The sequence below is a fragment of the Dermacentor albipictus genome, chromosome 3, assembly GCF_038994185.2.
Source record: "Dermacentor albipictus isolate Rhodes 1998 colony chromosome 3, USDA_Dalb.pri_finalv2, whole genome shotgun sequence".
In the NCBI taxonomy this organism is placed as follows: Eukaryota; Metazoa; Arthropoda; class Arachnida; order Ixodida; family Ixodidae; genus Dermacentor; species Dermacentor albipictus.
Window position 1 is genome coordinate 139,097,052 of NC_091823.1, and position 20,906 is coordinate 139,117,957.

The 20,906-nt window shown below is 44.9% G+C and overlaps 1 protein-coding gene across 1 annotated transcript in view; it reads left to right on the top strand.

Annotated features, from left to right (window-relative positions):
* Nucleotides 1-15,016, top strand: part of LOC135917831 (uncharacterized) — a 265,446-nt gene extending 250,430 nt beyond the window's left edge. Inside the window, exons 16-17 of the mRNA XM_070536081.1 lie at nt 5,892-5,969; nt 14,827-15,016. The gene's annotated coding sequence lies outside the window, so the exon portion shown is untranslated. The remainder of the gene's footprint in view (nt 1-5,891; nt 5,970-14,826) is intronic.
* Nucleotides 15,017-20,906: the final 5,890 nt, after the last annotated feature.

The following is a 20,906-nucleotide window of genomic DNA, read 5'->3' on the forward strand; positions in this document are numbered from 1 at the left end:
GAATGCGCACTACTGCATGCCTAGGAACACCACATTTTAACCGATTTCTCAAAACCATGTGCTCCACGGTATCGTAGGCATTAGGGATGTCGAGCGTCACTAAAGCAGCCTATTGCTTATGACGTCGAGCGAGTTGTATTCGGCTTGGTAAATCGACATGACCATGGCAGATGGAGTAGCTCTTCCTAACACCAATCTGACGGGAACTAAGAATTCGTCATTGACAGTTTTCCTGATACGAAGGTGAAGAAGCCTTTAACTAAATTTTACTACGTTTGATGCAAGTGAAATGGGCCTAATGTTCTCCAAAGAATACACTCCCCATTGTTTCACAAACATCCGCATTACTTTGGCAAGCTGCCATTAAAAAAGAATGCACGCATCTTCAATTGAATAATTTACCAGGTAATAAAGAACGTTAGGGAATTCACGTAACAGCATACTTTTAACATTCCATTTTTACTCCATCAGAGCCAGGGGTTGCATTCGGCAAGATCAAATAATGCAACTGCGACGAAGCCATCTCAAGGGTGTAATCCAAAATGGACTGTTGGATGCCGGGCTGCGAATCGGTTTTCTATGCCTTTGGTTATCTTTTCTAGGGAGGCGCTCACTTTTTGCAGGATCCAAAAACAATTGATTTTAATAATGGTAACGGTGTTGGTAGCACCTTTATAGCACGAAGAAATGCAAGCAGAGTAGGCATGCTTTTTTTTAATTTTAACAGATTATTGTAATGCCTAATATCATATTCATCTTTGGTTTGTTTACCAATACGCTTAAATACATGAGCATGAAACTCACAATCGTTAGCTTTTGTCAGGCATTTATTATGGAGAAGCATTTTCTATGCAGCTTTTCTTTTTCTTTAGTCACGTGTACGCTCCACCAAAGGAAAGCGGCGCTTTTAGCAAAAAGGTTTCAAATTCAGCTCGCTTCCAGGAACTCTAAAGAACCAAATACATTTTTGAAAAGACTTAATTTCCTTCGGCATAAAAGAAGTTTCGAAGAGGCTGATTGCAAGAAAGTCTGAAATTCATTGTGGTTCACAAATGTGCAACCTTGCATTCTGAACATGTTATTGCACAAATTATTTCGAATGACAAGAACACATAATTACATAGGAACACGGGTCACACTGTTTGTTGCTGCGTCAGTCGCTAACCACGATGAAACATTGAAGCCTGCGCTACAAAATGTTTAATATAGCGCTGAAGAAAATTGAGCTCTAGCAAACGCTAAATGCCTTGTGCTCTAACATGAAAAGTAACTATCAGTAGTCCACTGCCGTAGTCCCTTACCATACACATCTGTTTTTAGACAACATGACACTGGATGCGAAATAAATTCCTCGGCAAGCAGAATGTGCTTTTTGCAAGCAGTCGCAGCACTACCAACTTGGCACGTACTTCGCACATTACACTGCTCTGACGAGGGATAATACCTAGGGACACATAAATCTATTGGCAATGTTTCGTACTTGGAGACCACGATTTCAAAAGAAAGTTTTGCCCTGCGAAAAACTTTACATGAAACATGCAAGTATGAATAATACCCAACCTCGCGAAATTTCGTCTAATAATAATAATAATAATAATAATAATAATAATAATAATAAATATTCACCAGCCTGTTTTATGTTCGCTGCAGGACGAAGGCCTCTCCCTGCAATCTCCAATTACCCCTGTCCTGCGCTGATTCCAACTAGCATCGGCGGATTGCCTAATTTCATCGCTCCACCTAGTCTTCTGCCGTCCTCGACTGCGTTTTCCTTCTCTTGGTATCGATTCTGTAACCCTAATGGTCCAACGGCTATCAAACCGGCGTATTACATGGCCTGCTCAGCTTCATGTTTTTTTTCTCTTGATGTCAATTAGAATCAGTAAGGTCGAACAACCTTTCAATGAAAATTTTCGTCCAGTGAAAGCCAGCCATGTTTCCTGAAGTATAACATCTGGATGAATTTCATTAGACAGGTAAAAAAATATCTCGTCAAGCTGAGAATAGAGAGCGACAGTACCACTGAAATACTTTGATCTGTCCAATGGAACGATACTTTCTTTAATCATAAGCGATGATTGAATCTTTCTTTATTTTGCTTTGTTGAACGTAGAAATTAGTCATCCCATGTGTGTGGGAGCTCAAGCGCCAAGTTTCATATCTGTGACACCAATGAATTGGAGTCTGAAAGAGAGGACTCATTATGGCTTGTTTGGCCTGGGGGAGTAGTAGTGTACGTCGACTGCCAGTTGATGTAAGGAGTCGTGTTTACCTCGTCGTTACCAATTCAAGGTGTCACCTTAAATACTTAAGATTGCAGCCTTAGCTTAGTGGCCTGTATTATTAGCATCATCTGACTGGTAATGACTTGCGCAAAGCATCCGTGTTGGGTGGATATCAAGTTGTCCATAGCTTCCGACAGCAGGCTCAATTGTTTTCGAGAGAATAATACCTATACTTGGAGTGCGGCCCGCATTAACACCAGACAATCTGAAGGCCCTGTCTTTAAAACTGCGCGTGCATCTCCTTGGGAGCAGCGACCGTGGTCATTAACTTCAAGAATTTTATTTCTCTGTAGTGAGCTGAGAAGTTGGAATAGTCTGCTGGATGTGTTACCCCACAGAAGCAGCACTTCTGAGCTTGTGTGGCGCATTCGCTTGATGGATGAGCTTCTGCACAGGTGCGGCAACAACAACTCAACTTACACCCGCCTGCGCTGTGCCCAAACCCCCAGCAATATCACATTAAGTTAGGCACCACACGATTGATTCTACAAGAAGGACAAGAGGCCACACATTTTGTTATGACGGACATGTGTGGCCCCAAAGGTCGCAATGACTGATCCAGGTGGAATTCCCTCGTTTTTCACAGGACAAGTGCAAGAGTAAATAACAATGACGCCTGCTGGCGTCACTGTCATGACGTCATGATACTCTGACCCCAGGGTATCAGCTAGATTGAAGTGGGAGTCTACTGCCCATGCAGCGCGGAAGGTGAGGCGCGATGAGACCACTCACAGGGGCGGAAGCGAATAATGAGCATTTCAGTAGATCTTCAACACAAGTCTGGTCTGCTGACTTACACACTATAGCTCCCCACCCGGAACCCTCACGCGTCAGTGATGTTCTGGAAGTGTTGTACATGGTCTTATATTCATTGTGGTGAGGCTGTAGGCTCGTGAGGCTGCAGAACCTCCATTGGCAGGAACGAGCGTCACAGGTACTGTACTGATGCCACTGTGAAAAAAAAAGTCTAAATGTTGCAGGGATGCGGGCCAGGCGGATCGCGTGAAGCCAGAATATGTTGACACCAGCGCAAGACGGCTGATGTGAAAAATGCACAAAAAACAGGGCTCTAGTAATGTTACTTATAAACTTGAAATCACCCGATGCTTAACTAAAGCACCAGTTATCGTTAACGAAGCTTCTAGTGGCATCAAACGAACGTCCAAGCTCCTAGCGGTCAGTGACAAAGCCAGCTTAAAGCCCCTCCGTACACGTTTACGCCAACCAGGTTAAGAACCACCAAACTACTTTCCTCGTCCTCTCTTCTCTTCCGCTCCCCCACTGAAGTACCGGCGTCAAGCGAAGCTTGAGTATTCCGAGCCTGTGCTTTTAAGCCGCAGCGCCACCACCGATTCATAGAAGTGCGACCGTGTATGAAGCGAAAACTCATAACGGGATATCCCGAAAGCTCAACGACCTGAAACGGATACACCGGACACGGAAATTGGGGAAGCGAAACTGGTGTGGGGGTGGGAGCGAGGAATCAGGGAACAGCGGCACACATCAAAGGTTGGCGCTACTTTGTGAAAGCGGTATTGGCGCGTGCATTCGAGGGCTTTAGTTCAGCTCATTCACGCTGTTCGTCCTATTGCTCCAGCAGTTGTTGTCTTGTCGATTAGCTTCGCCGAATGCGGTCAATCTGAAACTAATCGCATCGCGCCGTTATCTTCACGCTATAGTCATTTCTGCTGGCTCTTGTCTAGTCTTGGACGATAAGCCGGCACCGTATAAAATGCAGATAAACGCCGGGTATAACGCCAATTGAGGCGGCCCGAGACACCAGGTCAAGAGCATAAGCGTGGACGAGACCTATAGCACCTTGACGCTGCCATCGCCTATCCACCATCATCCGTCCTTTGTCGTCATTCCATCGTCCTCATCTTCTCCTATTGATTCCCCTGTCGTCATCCTATTGCCGTCACGCTGTGATCACCATTGCGTTGTCATCATGGCATCGTCGCCATTCCACCTTTGTCATCTCATTGTCGTTATGCCATCATCAACGCGCCTACTTCGTCGTGCAGTCATCGTCAGTCCAGCATCGTCATCACACTGTTTTCATGCCAGCGCCATCATACGTTATTATGGCTTTAAGCACCGTCATGTCATCCAGTTGTCGTCATGTTTCACTGTCATTCTAGCTCCGCATTTCCGTTCATCGCACCAGAGTCATCACACCATTATCGCCATGATCGGGAACATTCGCGGTTAGCACCACCCTGTCGTCATGCCATCGTCATCATACCTTCATCGTCTTCTAATTGACATCACATCGTTGTCGTGCTCCTTTCAAGGTATTTTCACGGTCGTCAATTTGTCGTATTGATTGCCAGTGCTACCTGCGCCGTCGTCATTCAAGCGTCATCATGCCACTGCCGTCATTATTTTGTTGTAAGTATTTTAGAACCCTCATCGTACTGTCGTCATGCCGTGTTTGTCAGTCAAGATCCGTAATTCCCTTCATCAAACCGTTGTCGTCTTCCCTTTGTCGCAGTACCATCGGCATAATTCTAACAACCCGACAACGTTGTCACCCCGCCATTATCATCCCTCTAGTGTCCTCATTCCATGATCATCACGCCATCTTCGTCACATTGCAGTTGGAATAGCCATCATGTAGTTGCCGTCATTCCATTGTGACGATGTCATCATCCTATTCAATTGTTGTTGCGTCGAAGTCAGTCATTTCCATGTCGTCATTTTCATCTGGGGCATTTGCACGATCGAAAGCAATCGGTTGCTCTTGAGCGACGTGCTTCCCAGGTCAAATGTATCCCTCTAGTTCGTGTTGTCTCTGCATGAAAATTATCGCTAAGCAGCAACAACATTCTTCGCAAACACCAGTCAAGCATCGCGTAACGCCACTTCTACAGTGCGTGGCGTCCGCAGGTATATATTTCCCTTCGCTGTGTTTCAAAATACCTCTTCTGCTTCACAACGCTCGTAATAAATTTGCTTGTTCCTTCGACAAACTTCCTTCCCATGTACAATTTTTTCTCTATATAAGATACTGCTAACGTCCCCTATGTCTCAAAATTAAAGGAGGCTGAAGTAGAACTTGTTGCTGGGCGAGTTGGTCGGGATCTAAAGAATAGATTGTTGCGCCACAAAAGGGAAATAAAGACTTGGGAAGGAAGAGTACGAAACGGCGCTCAATCTGTCGTTTCGTACTCTTCCTTCCCAAGTATTATTTTTCTTTTTTGGCACAACAATGTATTCTTTAGATGCTGAAGTATTAGTATGCTTGAATCCGCACAATTATTCTGAATGCTGCATGACAATTTGCACAGGCCACAAGATTTCGTACGTGCCATAAATAATATCATATTACTAATAATGCCACGCAAGTAACAATAAAGGTTGGCTGAAATATTATATCTGGGATCTGTTCAAGGTAGGCGAGGAGAGAAAAGTGCAAAATGTAACTAGAATATTTTTTGCGTTTAACTAGAGGCTGCCTTCACAATTTTTCAGTAGCTTTATGTCAATAATGCTAATTGGGTGAGGAATATTTTGATGAACGAATTCATAGGAGAAGGCCGCAACAGGAGCTGTTTTATTGTGAATTGCTGTATGTCTAATACCATAACTTTTTTTTTTTTACAGATCCGTGTGGGGTGCGCGGAAACCTGTACAAACTCACGAGTATCGGTAAAGGTCAAGCAACATGGCGCAGAGTGCACTGTACGTTTTTTTTAGTTTGGACGGCATTACAATTTCCTTCTCCTCATCAGTGATATTTTCATGTGCACGAATATAACACTTAATCAGTAGCGCGGGAAAGTGTATTGTATATAGGCCGTTATGAAGATTTATTGCAGAATTCGCAAAGCAATCTTACTAACCAATGTTGGCATAAGACCTTTACGAAAGAAAGGCGTATTCACGAGGCTAAACACGTTCATAATATAACCAAGGTTATTTTGCCTGTTACCGCAAAAACTAGCGCTGTAGTCGATAGCAGGCGCGTATGCCATGGTAGAACAGGGGCCGTATTATTTAACCGTTCGCTTTGGAATCGGGTAACTCTCACAAACTCCTTTGACCGGAGGTTTGTTGTCTTCATCCCTGGAGAGCTTGATTACAAATTCTGCTGCCGTCGCACAGGTTGTCAATGATCAGTAAAGCGAACCCACCGTTCGCTACAAGCCGAATCACGGAGAAGTGGGTCGGTTGCGGCTAGCGCGCGGTCACGAGCGTTATCTTGAGGGTTTCTAAGGCAACTTTGGCTGCCTGCTAGTCTCTCGCGCTGGCTGCCATAACGAGTCGGATAAGCCAATGACGGCTCCCTTAGTTGTGTTGCTGACAAGCGTTGCCGAAAGACAACGCCATCGGCAGGCAACGGCGCCACACGTTCGACATGACGTAGGTTTAAACGGTGTGGAACAGACGCGCAGCAACGACGGAAGGAAGACGAGAAAGAAAACCGCATCTTCTGGACCTCTTTCCGTGGTTGTTGTGCGTATATTTCACACCAGTTGCCATGTACCAGCGAACGCTGCGGCAAGTTTTACTGAGTGAGGCTTAGTTCCGAAGGTTCTTGAGGCTTCCCTAGGACACACTTGTATGCCTTTGCGACGAGAAAGATAAATATCTCGGACCTCGAAGATTCAGTGGTCGAATACTACGGCCAGAATTAAGCTTCAGGTGCACAGTACGAACATAGATGCTCGCCCATATGAACCTCGGTACTTGACTCAATTCCTTAGAGCCCAGGCGAACCACCGGCAAACCCGAAACGGGACTCAATGTGCACACACCGATCGTGCTCTGGGGGCGACGCGTATTCAGTCGCAGGAGACATAGGAGAACGTCATAATTCCCGCATTACACAGCTTCTTGACGCAGCTGCGCACAGCCCGTAGAGTTACAGAAAAGATCAAGCAAATTCTGCTCCTACCTAAAAAAGGATATGATGTCGTCTTCCGTTGCCAGGGAGGCTTTCCACCCGACGCTCCACCCAAGCTACTTCCTCACCGCTATCATACAAGCCACTGCGCTGACCGAACTATCTATGCTGCAGCTTCGGAGCCACCCCATCATTAAGACACACACAGTGCCTGCGGCGAACCCAGACGGCCCCTTAAAGCTAGTAAAGCTTTATGAAATCACCTGCGACCACCGTATGTCTGCCATGACGGCGTACGTTGCACCCCTCATGGCTCAGTCAGGTGGGCTACTACGAAGTTTGCTAAAAGGAATTCCCACAAGAATTCCGACAGACTTAATTGCCTGCAGCCCCCACCAATTTATACTAGACGCTAAAGGTCATGCGACCTTTAGCCGAAAAATAGCTTCTGGTGGAGGACTGCATCTATTCACGCCTTATACAAGTAAGGTAAAACCTGCAGAAACTGCCTAGCCATCGGCCACTACGCGGAAATTTGTGTCCAACATCTACCTCACAAGTGTTCCAATGAGGCCAATCGCATCTGAAGGAGCCAGCCCCAAATGCGTACAAGGACCCACGCTCTTCCGTGATACAAAACTGCATGTATCGACATCCACCAACGGCAAATGAACCCATCTCCAAGCGATATCTGCGATGCGTTGAACATCGCTCACGCTGCCATGTCGGCACCAAACGCACTGAACCAAGTGAGGCCGGGCAACGACCAGGATTCTCCAAGTGTTCGGACCACCTAATCTGGGCCGACAAGCTTAAGACGCCCAATACGACCACAACACCCTCAAGCCACATCCCGCCTATCCCGGTCCTCTCCAACCAGGAGCTCCGGACCCTGTGTGCGGAGGTAAGCCGCCTCATGACCCTTTTGCCAGCCCACCCTACAACTCCATGCTACCCTACTCAACACCTCTCCCCAGAACCAATATCTACCACCCACTGAGGAGTAACCCAGCCACCCTCTACACCAGCCTAACACCCCCTCCCCCTAAAAAAAACGTTCATTTCCTACTGAAATGATTACCAGTCCGATTCCATAAAGGCTTCGAAGCCCAATCTGACTCTAAATTGCTAGGCTCAAGGCACGCCTCAAAGACAACGCTCGCAACAGTCGCCGGGAAGCTACCTACTCACCTTGAACAACACATGCACAGACACATGGTTTACGCGCCTAGCCCAAACTCCAGAACACATGTCTAGACAATTTGAAACTTGCCTTCACAGTCTAGAGGCAATTATGAACTCGACTCATGAGGGGCCCCGGACTTCCTTTTTCCCCTCGTACTCCCCTGTCCCACGTCCACTACCTACACAACAAACTGTCCTCGCCCCGCGCTCCAATATAGCGAGTCGGGATAACTCTTCTTCCCTGATATAACTAATAAAATGGAACCGCTGTTTTAACGACGGCTGCTGCAACTCCTATACATAACTACCCTGATCTAAACTAGGCTTTTTACAGGACACACAACACCAAGCCGAGCTCTCTACCTACCATGCGGTGCACTCAGACACCACCGCTACTCGCCGAGTGTCTTCACTTATACATGGCATCATTATCTGCCAAGAACAAGCAATTTCATTCATTTATTTATTTATTTATTTATACATACTGCAGCGCAATAAGCGCGATAGCAGGATTGGATTAACAGAGGAAAGTTATAGAGAATAACATAGCCTTCAGCGATAAGGATGATGTGCTAAGACCGTACATCTTGGATGGAGAGTACAAAGCTTTTGGATGTGCAAGACCGAATAGACCTAGGTAAGGAATACCAGTCTTCTATGGAACGAGGGAAAAGCGGAAATAAAACATATTAGTGTTCTGCAAAGTAGGGCATCTTGTTTAAGGTGTGAAGTGATCTCGTCTTTATAAATCGGACGCGAGGTTAGCGTTCCTGTTTTCTGAAAGTCTAACAGAAGAATTCACAATTATATGCACGAAATGCAATGAAGCTTAAAAGCACTTCTTGTTGGGCTGGTTGGTAGCTGTTCATTATAAAATATGAAGACGCCAAATAAACAGACACACACAAGAGAAGAGAACGGGACAGGGCGCCACTCGCAACTGTTTTATTTACAGAACGCCCGGTCTGACCTATGTAGCAACGACCACACGAAAGGGGGATCTCGTAGACAATCCCTTCGGCACACTTCATGAAAGGTCGCCCATGTTTGGTTCCACAGCCTTTTTCACTTCTTTTATTTTCTTTTGGCAATTTGGGAGCAAAGGCTTCCGAGCTTCCTTGGGGCTGAAAACACTAGCGGGACGCCATGTCTGCTCGCTAGAGGTGACACCGGTGGCTGTGCCGTATGTGCAGAAGGTGACCCACAATCTGAAGAAGGTAGCGAGCAGACATGGCGTCCCGCTAGTGTTTTCAGCCCCAAGGACGCTCGGAAGCCTTTGCTCCCAAATCGCCAAAAGCAAAGAAAAAAAGTGAGAAAGGCTGTGGAACCAAACATGGGCGACCTTTCATGAAGTGTGCCGAAGGGGTTGTCTAGGAGATCCCCCTTTCTTGCGGTCCTTCCCATAGAGGTCAGAGCGGGCGCTCTGTTAATTAGCGTGTCAGGGAGCATGAAAGAAATGTTGAGCAAATGAAAGAGGGCCCAAATTTGCCTAAGCAAATCGGGACCTGTCCCTCACGCTCTTGTGAACCAGATTTTTCAGCTGTGCGGATTCTTGGCCAAAGTAAAGATACTAGAGCAAGGGAACAGGTTGAAGCCTATCACATAGGCAAGAAAGGCAGCTTGTGCGTTAGCGATACTTCGATATCATTATATAAGGCCGAGATGAGGTTCCTTGAGCGTGGTGCGTCATGAATGTTTGATTAGATGCGTGAATAAATGTTTGCTCTTTGCGCATGTGTTGACTGACAGTATATATGTGCCTGCGTTTTGTAAATAAAACAATTGCGAGTGGTGCCCTGTCCCGTTCTCTTCTCTTGCGTGTGTCTGTTTATTTGGCATCTTAATATTTTATAATGAGCAATGAAGCTACGCGCGACGTGACTAGAGCGAAATTAAACTGAAGGAATGAAGTGCAGAAGAGGTTGAACGTGACAATCATAACGTTGACATATAAATCTTACAGCTTTTTTCTTCTGATTGATTAATTGATTCTAGTCTGTTAATCTCATACTCCATGTAAGTGTTCCGAACGACAGATGCGTAGTTTAAGAACGGGACAGATTCGCGACTTATATAACAGTAGTTTAGTATGTTTTGGAGAGTTGGATAGTGTACGACATAGGTAAACTAATTTTTAAAGTGCTGTGGTACAAATGTAATCAATGTGATTAGACCATGACATGTTATGCGTAAAAATGACGCCGAGATAATTATACTCTGATAACCTATACACGCGTGGTTATTGAAGGGGTAATGAAAAGGGAGAGAGAAGATCTTCATAGCAGATTTTTTTCACGATCACCTCCTCCACCCCTTGTGTCATCTTTGAAATCATTTCCACGAAACATAACATGCTGCCAATCTTTAGAGCCCCAGCACCCCCCACCAGAGCATGGCTCCCTCTATGCAATACTCCAGAAAATCACCACATCGCGGACCACAATTCCCTACTCCTAGGAGGCAATCTCAGCTCTCTGCATTCAGACACCGCATCCACCGGGGACCATACACCCCCTTGTGCGCACAATGCACCCACCCCCATGCTACCCTTTTCCACATCCTCTTTGAATGCCCAGCAGACACCCCAGAGCGGAGTCCTGAGCTCCGGACCACCTGAGCAGAATGTGAAACCCTGCTGTGCTTGACGGACCCAGCCAGACAGATGTTCGACATTGTCCGGGCCGCGCACGTCAAGGCACTTCGTGAAATCATGAATATGTAGTGCACCGGGGTCGTGCGGCTTCCCAGGGACTTGACGGCCCCACAATCATTGGCGAAGAAAACTTGTTTCTCTCTCTGTCTCCCGAAGCGCTTAGGTGTGTGGACGGAACTCTCATCACCGTCGTCGGCCTTCACAATATCAGCCCAAGAGAAACGGAATTCCGTTAGAGCCATGACCTGCAGCTGATGAAAGATAAGCGCCTCCATTGTGTGATGTATTATTAGGGAGGTTTAGAATATGGGCCTAGCGCTTAAGGCGCCCGAACAAGTGACCGCTTTGCGCTCGTTACCTGCCCTGCCGGGAAGTTGCTTCAGAATTGGGCTCCCGACTTCCATTAGGGCGACGCGAATGCAGCGTTCTTCCTGCATGCGGAACATGAAAAAAATACCGCAGAAAAAAGGCATCAAATCGTGCAATTTTTAATATTACTTTACAGGATGAAAAGTGTACCTGAAAGCTTGTTATCTTCCATGATGTGGCGTTGACGTGGTTTTGAGATGTTCGCGGTAACGTTAAAACAACTGAAAGCAAATATGGGGCATTTCGGTGCATTTTTATAATTTAGCTTCAGTGGCGTGCGATAGCTCAAATCCAGATATGTCGTTTGGGCTCGACGCATCCTCTGTGGCGAGAGACAAATCATTAGGGCCCTTTAACTTTGGGGGCTCCTATTATAAACCAGCCTATTAATAAATCTAGGTGAGTGGGTAGTGGGGTGAGGGGAGGGTCGTCTGTCGTACGGGTCGCAGTAAAGAAATGAGGGATCGAGATTGAAGGTAAATGCTACGGCTGCGTGCGAACAACAGCACGCAGTCCGCAACGTCGTCTGATAGAGCCAGTGTTTAGCGTGAGGATTTGACATTATTCGCCCCATTTTCTTGTGCCTGCTGCTGAAAAAGAAGCTACCCAGATTATTGGTACCGTTGCGGCCGACCTCTTGCTTCACGTGTAACAGCGAATAGAAGTGAGAGAACTCAACAGAACAAAAAAGAATACATTCTGGGGTTTTACGTGCAAAAACCACTTTCTGATCATGAGGCACGCCGTAGTGGAGGACTCCGGAAATTTGGACCACCTGGGGATCGTCAATGTGCACCTAAATCTAAGTACACGGGTGTTTTCGCATTTCGCCCCCATCGAAATGGGGCGGCCTTGGCCGGGATTCGGTCCCGCGACCTCGTGCTCAGCAGCCCTAACACCATAGCCACTGAGCAACGACGGCGGGTACAACAGAACAAGGTTACACGGCCATGTATGCGCGCAGCATGGCTATCGATTAAATATCGTTAATGCACAATGAAAGCAGCAATGTAGTAGTAATTTAACATTCTATGGAATTGAATTTCAACAACATATTGTGCGGCTTATCGTGTTCATTTTACATTGGCTTGACATCTAAACTTATGCTCCTTTTTATTATCACCACGCTGTAAGGCATGGCTGAAATAGCATTCGCATCTTACCGAAAATTGTACAATTAAAAAAACGCGCATGTGAAAGTTTACGTGTGTGAATGTGGATTAGGTTGCCCCCGAGTTAGCAACATTATGCCTATTAATCCTGTTGTTGGGCTAGTTGCTTCATAACGCTAAGAGAAAAGGTATACGCCAACAAAGCAGACGAGCACGAGAGAGTAGAGGCAAAGACAAGCACAAACTTACAGTTAACTTTTATTTCAGTAAGCTGTCAGCATAGCAATATTACCACACTTGCGTAACGAGGCACCGCGAGTTCACTGTATAATACACCGGTCAAAATGTGAAAAGATATTAGGTCAATGCAATTTGCTGCACCAAGTACGTCTGGTTGATACCAAACAAATAAACAGGCATATCATAGAGGCATGCATTAACTATGGCGGTAATATCTAACGCTTCAGTTAATGCTCTGGTGGGTGAATATTTGCTTCTTCCAAAAATCTTGATCTCCGAAAGTTGTGGGGCACTCATGCGTAATTCATAATGTGCAGGTAAAACCGCAATACCAAATTTCAGGTGAACGGAATGCTGCCTAATTTATTGTGAGATGGAGCACGAACTTTCGATAAAAACCAAGGGCATTGTACATTTGCGCGCGCATTGTCCAGTTCGCGTGAGGTCGCCGCGGCGTCAGGGGATCAAGACTCTTAGAAGAAGAAACAAATTTACTGCCAGCGAACTGATGGAACCGTTTTATATTGCCTCCAAAGGTAATACATGCCTAAGCTACACGTCGACTTCTTGGTTTGATAAAAAATCACGTACACCACGAACGACAAGGACTGCGAGAGAGGACAAATACTTCACTGAGTTCCAACAAAATTTATTGCGTTGCAACATTGTTTGTATATATACAACAGGGGACATGCGCAGAAAATGAAAGGCAGTCTCAATGGGCGTTCTTTGAAGATACAGAAGTTTTAGCGAGACGTAGCCCAGAGTGCTCTTTGGAAATTATCGAAGCTGACTTCATCAGAATAGTGGGTAGTGTGTGCGTTAGTGCCCCCTCTATCGGGCTGACCCCTAGAGAAGTCTTGTATCTCAACAGATAGAAATTGTGATGTTTTTTTTTTTTTCAAGTGACGATGTTCTTAGTACAATGACATGCTATTGAACGCCCCTTGTGACTTCCTTTCATTTACTGCGCATAGCCCCTCTTGTATATATACACACGATGTGGCAACGCAATAAAATATTGTTGGAAGTCAGCGCAGTGCACGTCGTCTCTCGCAGTCCTTTTCGTTCGCGCTGCACGTCATTTTTTATCATGAATAACCAACTAGCTCCAGCAACCGCCATAGTTCTTGGTTTGGTTTGTTGTATAGATGTCAAAGCGGTTTGTTGCGGTGACACAATCATTGTGCTTATATCTCACGGTTCTTTCAGCGAAGCTCTTGGCCTCTAGTCGGTCGGGATTTGTCGCGGCGCCATCGTCACGAAAAAAAATAAGAAAGTCCTGCAGTGATTGAAGCAAGTAGTGCATTCATTATATAGTATCACACATACAACGTACAGCACAGCATTTGTTTCAATAAAGAATGGGCACACAACAAGCGTCCAAGCCGCATGATTGACAATGCGAAGCCCGTTGCGCTCCCTGCATATGTTTAACAGTAAAAATTACTATTGCGGTAGCTGCCGCCGCGAAGGCTGCTGACGATGTGGGGTGAGATGTCACTAGCCTTTTATACAAAAAGAAACAGCCTATCAACCGGTTCATTTGTTGTTGCAGCACCGCTATGCGTAGGCCACGTATAGTTAGGACTCCCGAGTGGCAGCGTGACAACGAGAAGCGGCTAAGGAAAAAGAAACGGCAATACGACCATCAGCGGCGTGGTGCAGCTGGTCGCATTGCCTAGGATGTCATGTTTGGATGTCATTGCCGCGGTCACATCGCCGTGGCACAGGGAAAGTCCACAAGTCCACACTCTCCTGTGGCAGAATAATGCGCTGGGTTAGGAATATGAGAAAGTGTGAATTTCATACCCCCCTTAACAGTTGTATTTGTCTTTTTGTAACAGCTTCACAGAACATCCCCTTTCGCAGGACTGGGATGACGTGTCAATTTTTTTATTGGTGAATGTGCGCTGTCTCAATGCGCATGCGTGGTAATAATATTACACTGACGATTTTGACTGAAATAAGATTTTGTTGGAAATTTGCGCATGCCCATGTACGTACTTCCTCGTGCTCGTCTGTTATTCGAGCAGTATCTTTTCCTTAGCAAACCCCCCATACCTTTAGTTTATTGAAATTCGGTTATGCTTATACTGCCTTTTTATAATTTCTCCGTTTTTTTTTTCACAGGATATTTCAATTGAGACTGCGGCAAAGATGCAACCTTTCGTGGGATATAACTGTCCTGTTGGCCGGTGTAACGATACCACCTGCTCTTTAAGCGGCCTGTATTTGGAATGTTGGAATTCGAACCCTCCGGCTACTCGTCGCACTAAGTGACGGTGCAATGTACGGCAATGTCAAGCATTTCACGTTTAAAAGCAACATGGTTAGATGGTTGGCAAGTTTAGTCAATAAATGTACTCCACGAGCTTGCGAGTAGTTATTATAAGCTTACTCCTAATAGCACTGCATTTTCTTTGAAAGGAAGGTAGGACTTCTCTGTGCCACAAGTTAACAAAATGTTAGCGACCGAGTAGTTGCCTTTCTTCTACAAGTTTTTATTCATAGCGTTTTATCGCACTGGCATTATGGTCACAACCAATAGAGAAGAACGCGGTCCAAACTATACCACGAATAAACACAATATAGGAAGTACATGTGAAGTACGTGCACGATAATCAAGAAGGCGCGTAGTCATCACCGCACCAGAACATATACATGCAGCACAGGGTGTCAAAGACATACACGAACTCTGAGCAGCCCGAGGAATTTGCGCGCTTGGGATAAGCGCACTCGCTTACTTGAACAGAATGATATATTGCGTGGGTCTTTCAGTGAGATGATGAAGGCTTCAAATTTGCGCTGTCCGCCGAACTATTCGGATCAGTGTCGGATTAGCCGCCCTTAGTTGTGCGCGATTTTATGCGTGGGCACGACCCATCGCTGCTGCTTCCCAGAGTCTGGATTCAAGTTTCTTTTTTCACTCCGCTTCGTAGGCCACAAAAAAATCATCCCCGTGACAACCAGGCCCCCACCACGTTCAAGTATTACTCGGCCTTTCCTCACGCTTGCCCAAATTGCACATCAGTGTTTAACGCACTATTATAATTAAAGTTTAACTTCTATTTACCTCTATATTGTATTGTAATCAAAGTGTTGCCCACACTCAACAGTGCTATTTGCCCGACGGGCAACTTACCGCGAAAACTACACGAAGGTGGAAAGAGTCAAGGTAGAGAGAAAATATTTCTGCTGGTTGCTCAATTCGCAATCATTCCTATTAGCTTCGTTGAACAAGGAGCCGTTCTGTTTTTTTGGCGAGAGTGCTTTAATAGCTCTGCTATGGCCACAAAATGTCCGCTTCAGTTTCATATATGCCAGCGGCGGCCGCTTGGCGAGCCTTATTCAGGAAAAGCGCTGCAAGCGTCAGCAGCCACCGTTGGCGGCCGTTCAAGTTTTCTTTTTGATTTTATTTTTGGCTGTCTCCGCTACGTAGCGATCAAAAGCTCCGGCCCTTCCCACTTCATTTTGGTGCAGTTCTGTCGTAGCAGTTTATATTACAGCTTGAATACTTATGTATACCTTCTATTTAAGGGGACACTAAAGACAAATACTAAGTCAAGCTAAAGTGATAGTAAAGTGGATGATATCCAAAGCGTTAATATTACCGCGAACAGAGCCTTAGGCCCAAACAATGAAACGTTCCTTTCCTTCGAGCGCTTCCTAACCTTACGTGAGGCCTCCTTACAGCCAAGGACGGATGGAGGAAGCAAGCGTAGTCTGAAAGCTCCCTTCACCCGTCTTCATGTAAGGAGCAGTTGCCGCATGCCTGGGTTCGAGATTATCTCTTAAAAGCTTTACGCGAACACCATTATTCAATAAAAAAAGTTGTGTCGTCACAGAATCTTTAAATTGAAGAGCTAATGTAGAGAAGCGTGGACGCTTTCTTCTAGTTTTGTTTACTAAACTTAAGAAAAGTAGCGCATTACAGTGCAAAGCTTGATGTGCTCCATCAACGCTGGCACGCCGGCGTCGTGCAACGCCTACAAAAGCCTAGCAACGCTTTCATGCCGCACGCGTGACTGAAACCTTTGGAGCTACCTTATGCTGAGGGAGCACTAAGGAAGCCTTCACCGAGGGCCCCTCAGTAAGGAAGCTTTCAGAGTGACATAAGGTAGCCTCACCGCAATGAAGGCTTCCTTACTGAGGTAAGGAAGATTTCATTGTTTGGCCCTTAATATTCGAGTAATTAAGGAAAATGCAGGATATGATTAGAGTCTTCCCCGGGAAATTCAAGCACATGCCCGATGACGAAATCACTCCTCAGTTAAATTCGGTTAATAGTGCTCAACTACTCGCTGCAAAAAATATACTTGTGTTGTATTATCAGATGCAATTAAATGCTAACTGTCCAGTTCCATTTCATTTTTAGAAAGAAAGAACTAATTGAAATTGCCATTGACAACGACGCGGGCGGTCGAAGGGTTTCGTTTGCTCTCGATTCGGCGCCGCTCACGCTTTCGCGTTGCAGTACTTTCATGATTGCGTAGTGCTGCTCTGGTCTTGCTGGCTTACGAAACTCGCACAATGTGGGAGTACCAAAGAATTCAATTTCCATGTGGTGTCTCGGCATGCCCGAGAGGTTCACGACACTTGACCAAAAAGCCGCTGCAGCGGCGAATCCACCGCTGTGTCTTGGTTCGCGGCCTCCGATTGTCGGGCGCCGTTTTACTCAACGACGGCAGGCAAATTGAAATTGGAGATTTGAAATTAGGAAAAGGCATTTGGACCCTTCAGATGCAATTTTCTCGTAAACTAATTATTTTCTTGGCACGAAAGAGGCCTTGCGAGGTTTCTGGGATGGTATTTAAACAGTCCACGTAGACTTAGTTTTTGTCTTTAGTGTCCCTTTAGACAAGACCCTGGTAAGAAGTGATCATGACAGCCGGCTTTTTCTGGCACTACAAAGCGTTTTATTACCTATTGAGCCTTGCCTAAGACTACACTCCGTGTGCTGTGAATGGAATGAAATATCAGCGGCGCCCGTCGTAAACAGCAAACGGGACTCATCATCAGAAACTGCTATTTTAAGAACCCTTCGATTGCTCAACCGTCCTTGAAGCAACGAAGCATTTTAATCGCACGTAACCGAAACTTGTCGACAGCGTCAATTTTACCTTATTGTTATTCAGCCAAGAATGGGAACATCGACATTAGCAGTAGTCAATTACTTGAATTTAGAAACTTACGAAAAATTGAAAGTGTGATTTTCTGTACGCATTACCTGAATTGTTCGACTGCGTGACGCCGTTATCTACACGCGTCATTTTGTTGTGAGTGACAGAGAGAGAGAGAGAAAAAAGGAACTGAAAGACGAGAAGGAAGATAGAAGTACGGCACTTTTCATTGTTACTCAGAGAATCGAGCGTTCATCGCACAGTTCACCACCGCTGGCGCATTTCAACAAACGGAGCAGTGCTTTCTGGCTTTGTACAAAGCAGGCGCGCGAGCTCATGGTCCCAAGACCGTCTCTTCTCTGAAAGGGCTGTCATCTAAGTGCCCTGAGCCTGTCTGGTGGATAACCCTCTCATCTTTTTATGTTGGGCAGTCGCACAGAAGGTATTTGATTGTTTCTTCTGTACCACAAGTGATGCAATAGCGACTGTCCGCCATTCGAATTCGGAATAAGTAGGCGAAGGTGACAAAAACTCCTACTCGCAAGCGGCGCAGTAATGTTTCTTCTCATCGTGTAAAACAGCGTAAATTTTGTAATATAATTTTATCTAATCACCATTTATCGAAGACTTGGCTCGTCCCCAAAATTCTTTCGTGATCTTTTTCATTACATGGTGTCATTCACAAGCGACAACGTACTATTTATAGGCGACTTCAGCCTGCGATATAATGATTGGGAGAAAGGGCTTTTCTGCTTGTTGAATAATTCACATATAGGTTAAGTCGATGACATAACTATCTCTCACAATATACAAGTTGGTAAACAGCCAAAGCGCATCTGTGGTACGCCAGCCATCATATTCGACCTTGTTTTTCAAGTCGTACATTAGAAACAATTTTTGTTTCGGTTGAACCTCGCATTTCCGATCACAATCTGGTATATTGTTCTAGTGCTTTGGAAGTGCTCAACACCAGAAAATGCAAAACAACCCTTGCGACAGAATTATCTCGTGTCACAGACGAAAGTGCCTCCGATTATGTTGAATTGTGCCTTGATAAGTTTCATAACATTGCTACTGTCCTTGGGGATAATCCTAAAGAAATTACCGGTTACTCTATTAGCAACTTTATCCCAAATGAACGAAAAAAAATTATAAGTCTACGCCCTTGAAAACGAGAGAGATCTTACGCCTTAAAAGAAAACTTAAGCGCTTAAAGCAACGATGTGTGCCACGTGTTTCAGTTCATGAAATCCAAAATAAAATAAACCAAGGAATACAGCTAGCTAACCACTGGTATTTTCACCATTTCCTGCCAAGTTTAATTCACACGACACCCCAAAAATGTTGGGCATTTCTAAGAAAGAAAACCAAGTCAATTGACCAATCTGTTCACGAAGGCCATCTCGTTTTCGAAAAACAATGTATCGCGGGTTTTGTCAATTATCGATGATGGTATAAACCCTAACCGCATGCCATATAGCTTGGACCCTGTTATTGTATTGCAACGAGGTGTATTGTCGATGTTACTGAGCCTCAAGGCTAGATCGTCTCCAGGACCAGACAGCATACCGAACGCCTTTCTGCACAGGTCTGCATAGGTGTTAGTTTCTTTTTTGTTATTTTTCGTTCCTCGTTATCTTCTGCTACGCTTCCTACACACTGACTAACTGCACGTGTCGTTCACATACCTAAAAGAGGCGACACAGCCCTAGTGACTAGTTATCGTCCAATATTGTTAACATCAGAAAATTCCATGTTAATCGAAAATATCATAGGCAATGAAATAACCAAATTCATAAGTGGCAACAATGTACTTTCTCCTCATTAGCATGGTTTCCGCGAAGGTTTTTCCGCTGTGACACACCTAACGACAACTATTCCTAAATTTGCTCATGCTCTTGAGAAGTCTATTTGCAGACAATTTACAAAGACAAGGCAGCTTACGTAATATCTCGACTTTAAAAAAAGTGTTTGTCTTTGTTCCTCACGGTAAACGTATACAAAAATTGCCGTAGACTGACCTTCCAGCCTATATTATTGACTAATTGTGGCTTATGTGACTAATCACAAGCGCTTCGTTTTAATTGACAGTTGCTCCTCTAACGAGCTTTCAGTAATCAATGGAGGGCTTAAAGTTAGTGTAATAAGAGGATTACTATTTCCTACATATATAAACGACATCACTATGGGAATTTCTCACCCTGTTGAACTTGGACTATTTGCTGACGATTGTGTATTGTTTAAGGAGGTTACTCGCCATGAGGTTGAATTATTGCTTAATTCTGAACTTTAGAATATTATTTCTTCGCGCAGTTGGTGGGGCATGCACTTGAACACAGAAAAAGAAATTTGCGTGTCCATAAGAAGAAAAATAAATAAAGTGTTTTTTGTCGATAACCTCGGCCCGGAACCGCTCACTCAAGTCAGCCAATACAAATACCTTAGAACAACAATATCCAGTGACCTCAGTGAGAATAGCCACATATCTAATGCATGTAACTCGTCTTTCAGGAAACTGTCTCGTCGGGCACAAAGTCAGGCACACTCGCTCTGGCACAAGGTTGCTGGCTTATACTTCACTCATCGGACGGAAACTATAATATGCATGCGATGTGTGGGATCCCTATCAGAAAAAATAGCATTAACGCTTCAGAGCCGATCCAACGTAGAGCTATCAGGTTTATTTTTTCTTAATATATGCTAAGTGACTCTCTTACTAGCCTAATGATATCAACATAATATTCAGGAGCTACAGTTACGTAGGAAAATATATATACTGATATTTCATTTTGTTTTGCTGAAAAACAAGTTTTATCCCTCCGCCCACAGGCTTATGTTGAACCACTTACATAACGTCCAACACGGCATCGTCACGCTCATTCTTTAACACCTTAAAACACCCTACCCAATGCCTTTAAGTTTTCTTCCTTCCTGCCCACTACAACAGGCTCGAACAGCCTGCCATTATCGCCTTTGATAAACACTGATTCTATTGAACGCCTGTGTCTTGAAAATTAGTAGTATTCCTATGTTGGCAAACCTTGTTACTGCTTTGATTGGTAGGAACCTTATTGATTATTACTGCTTTGT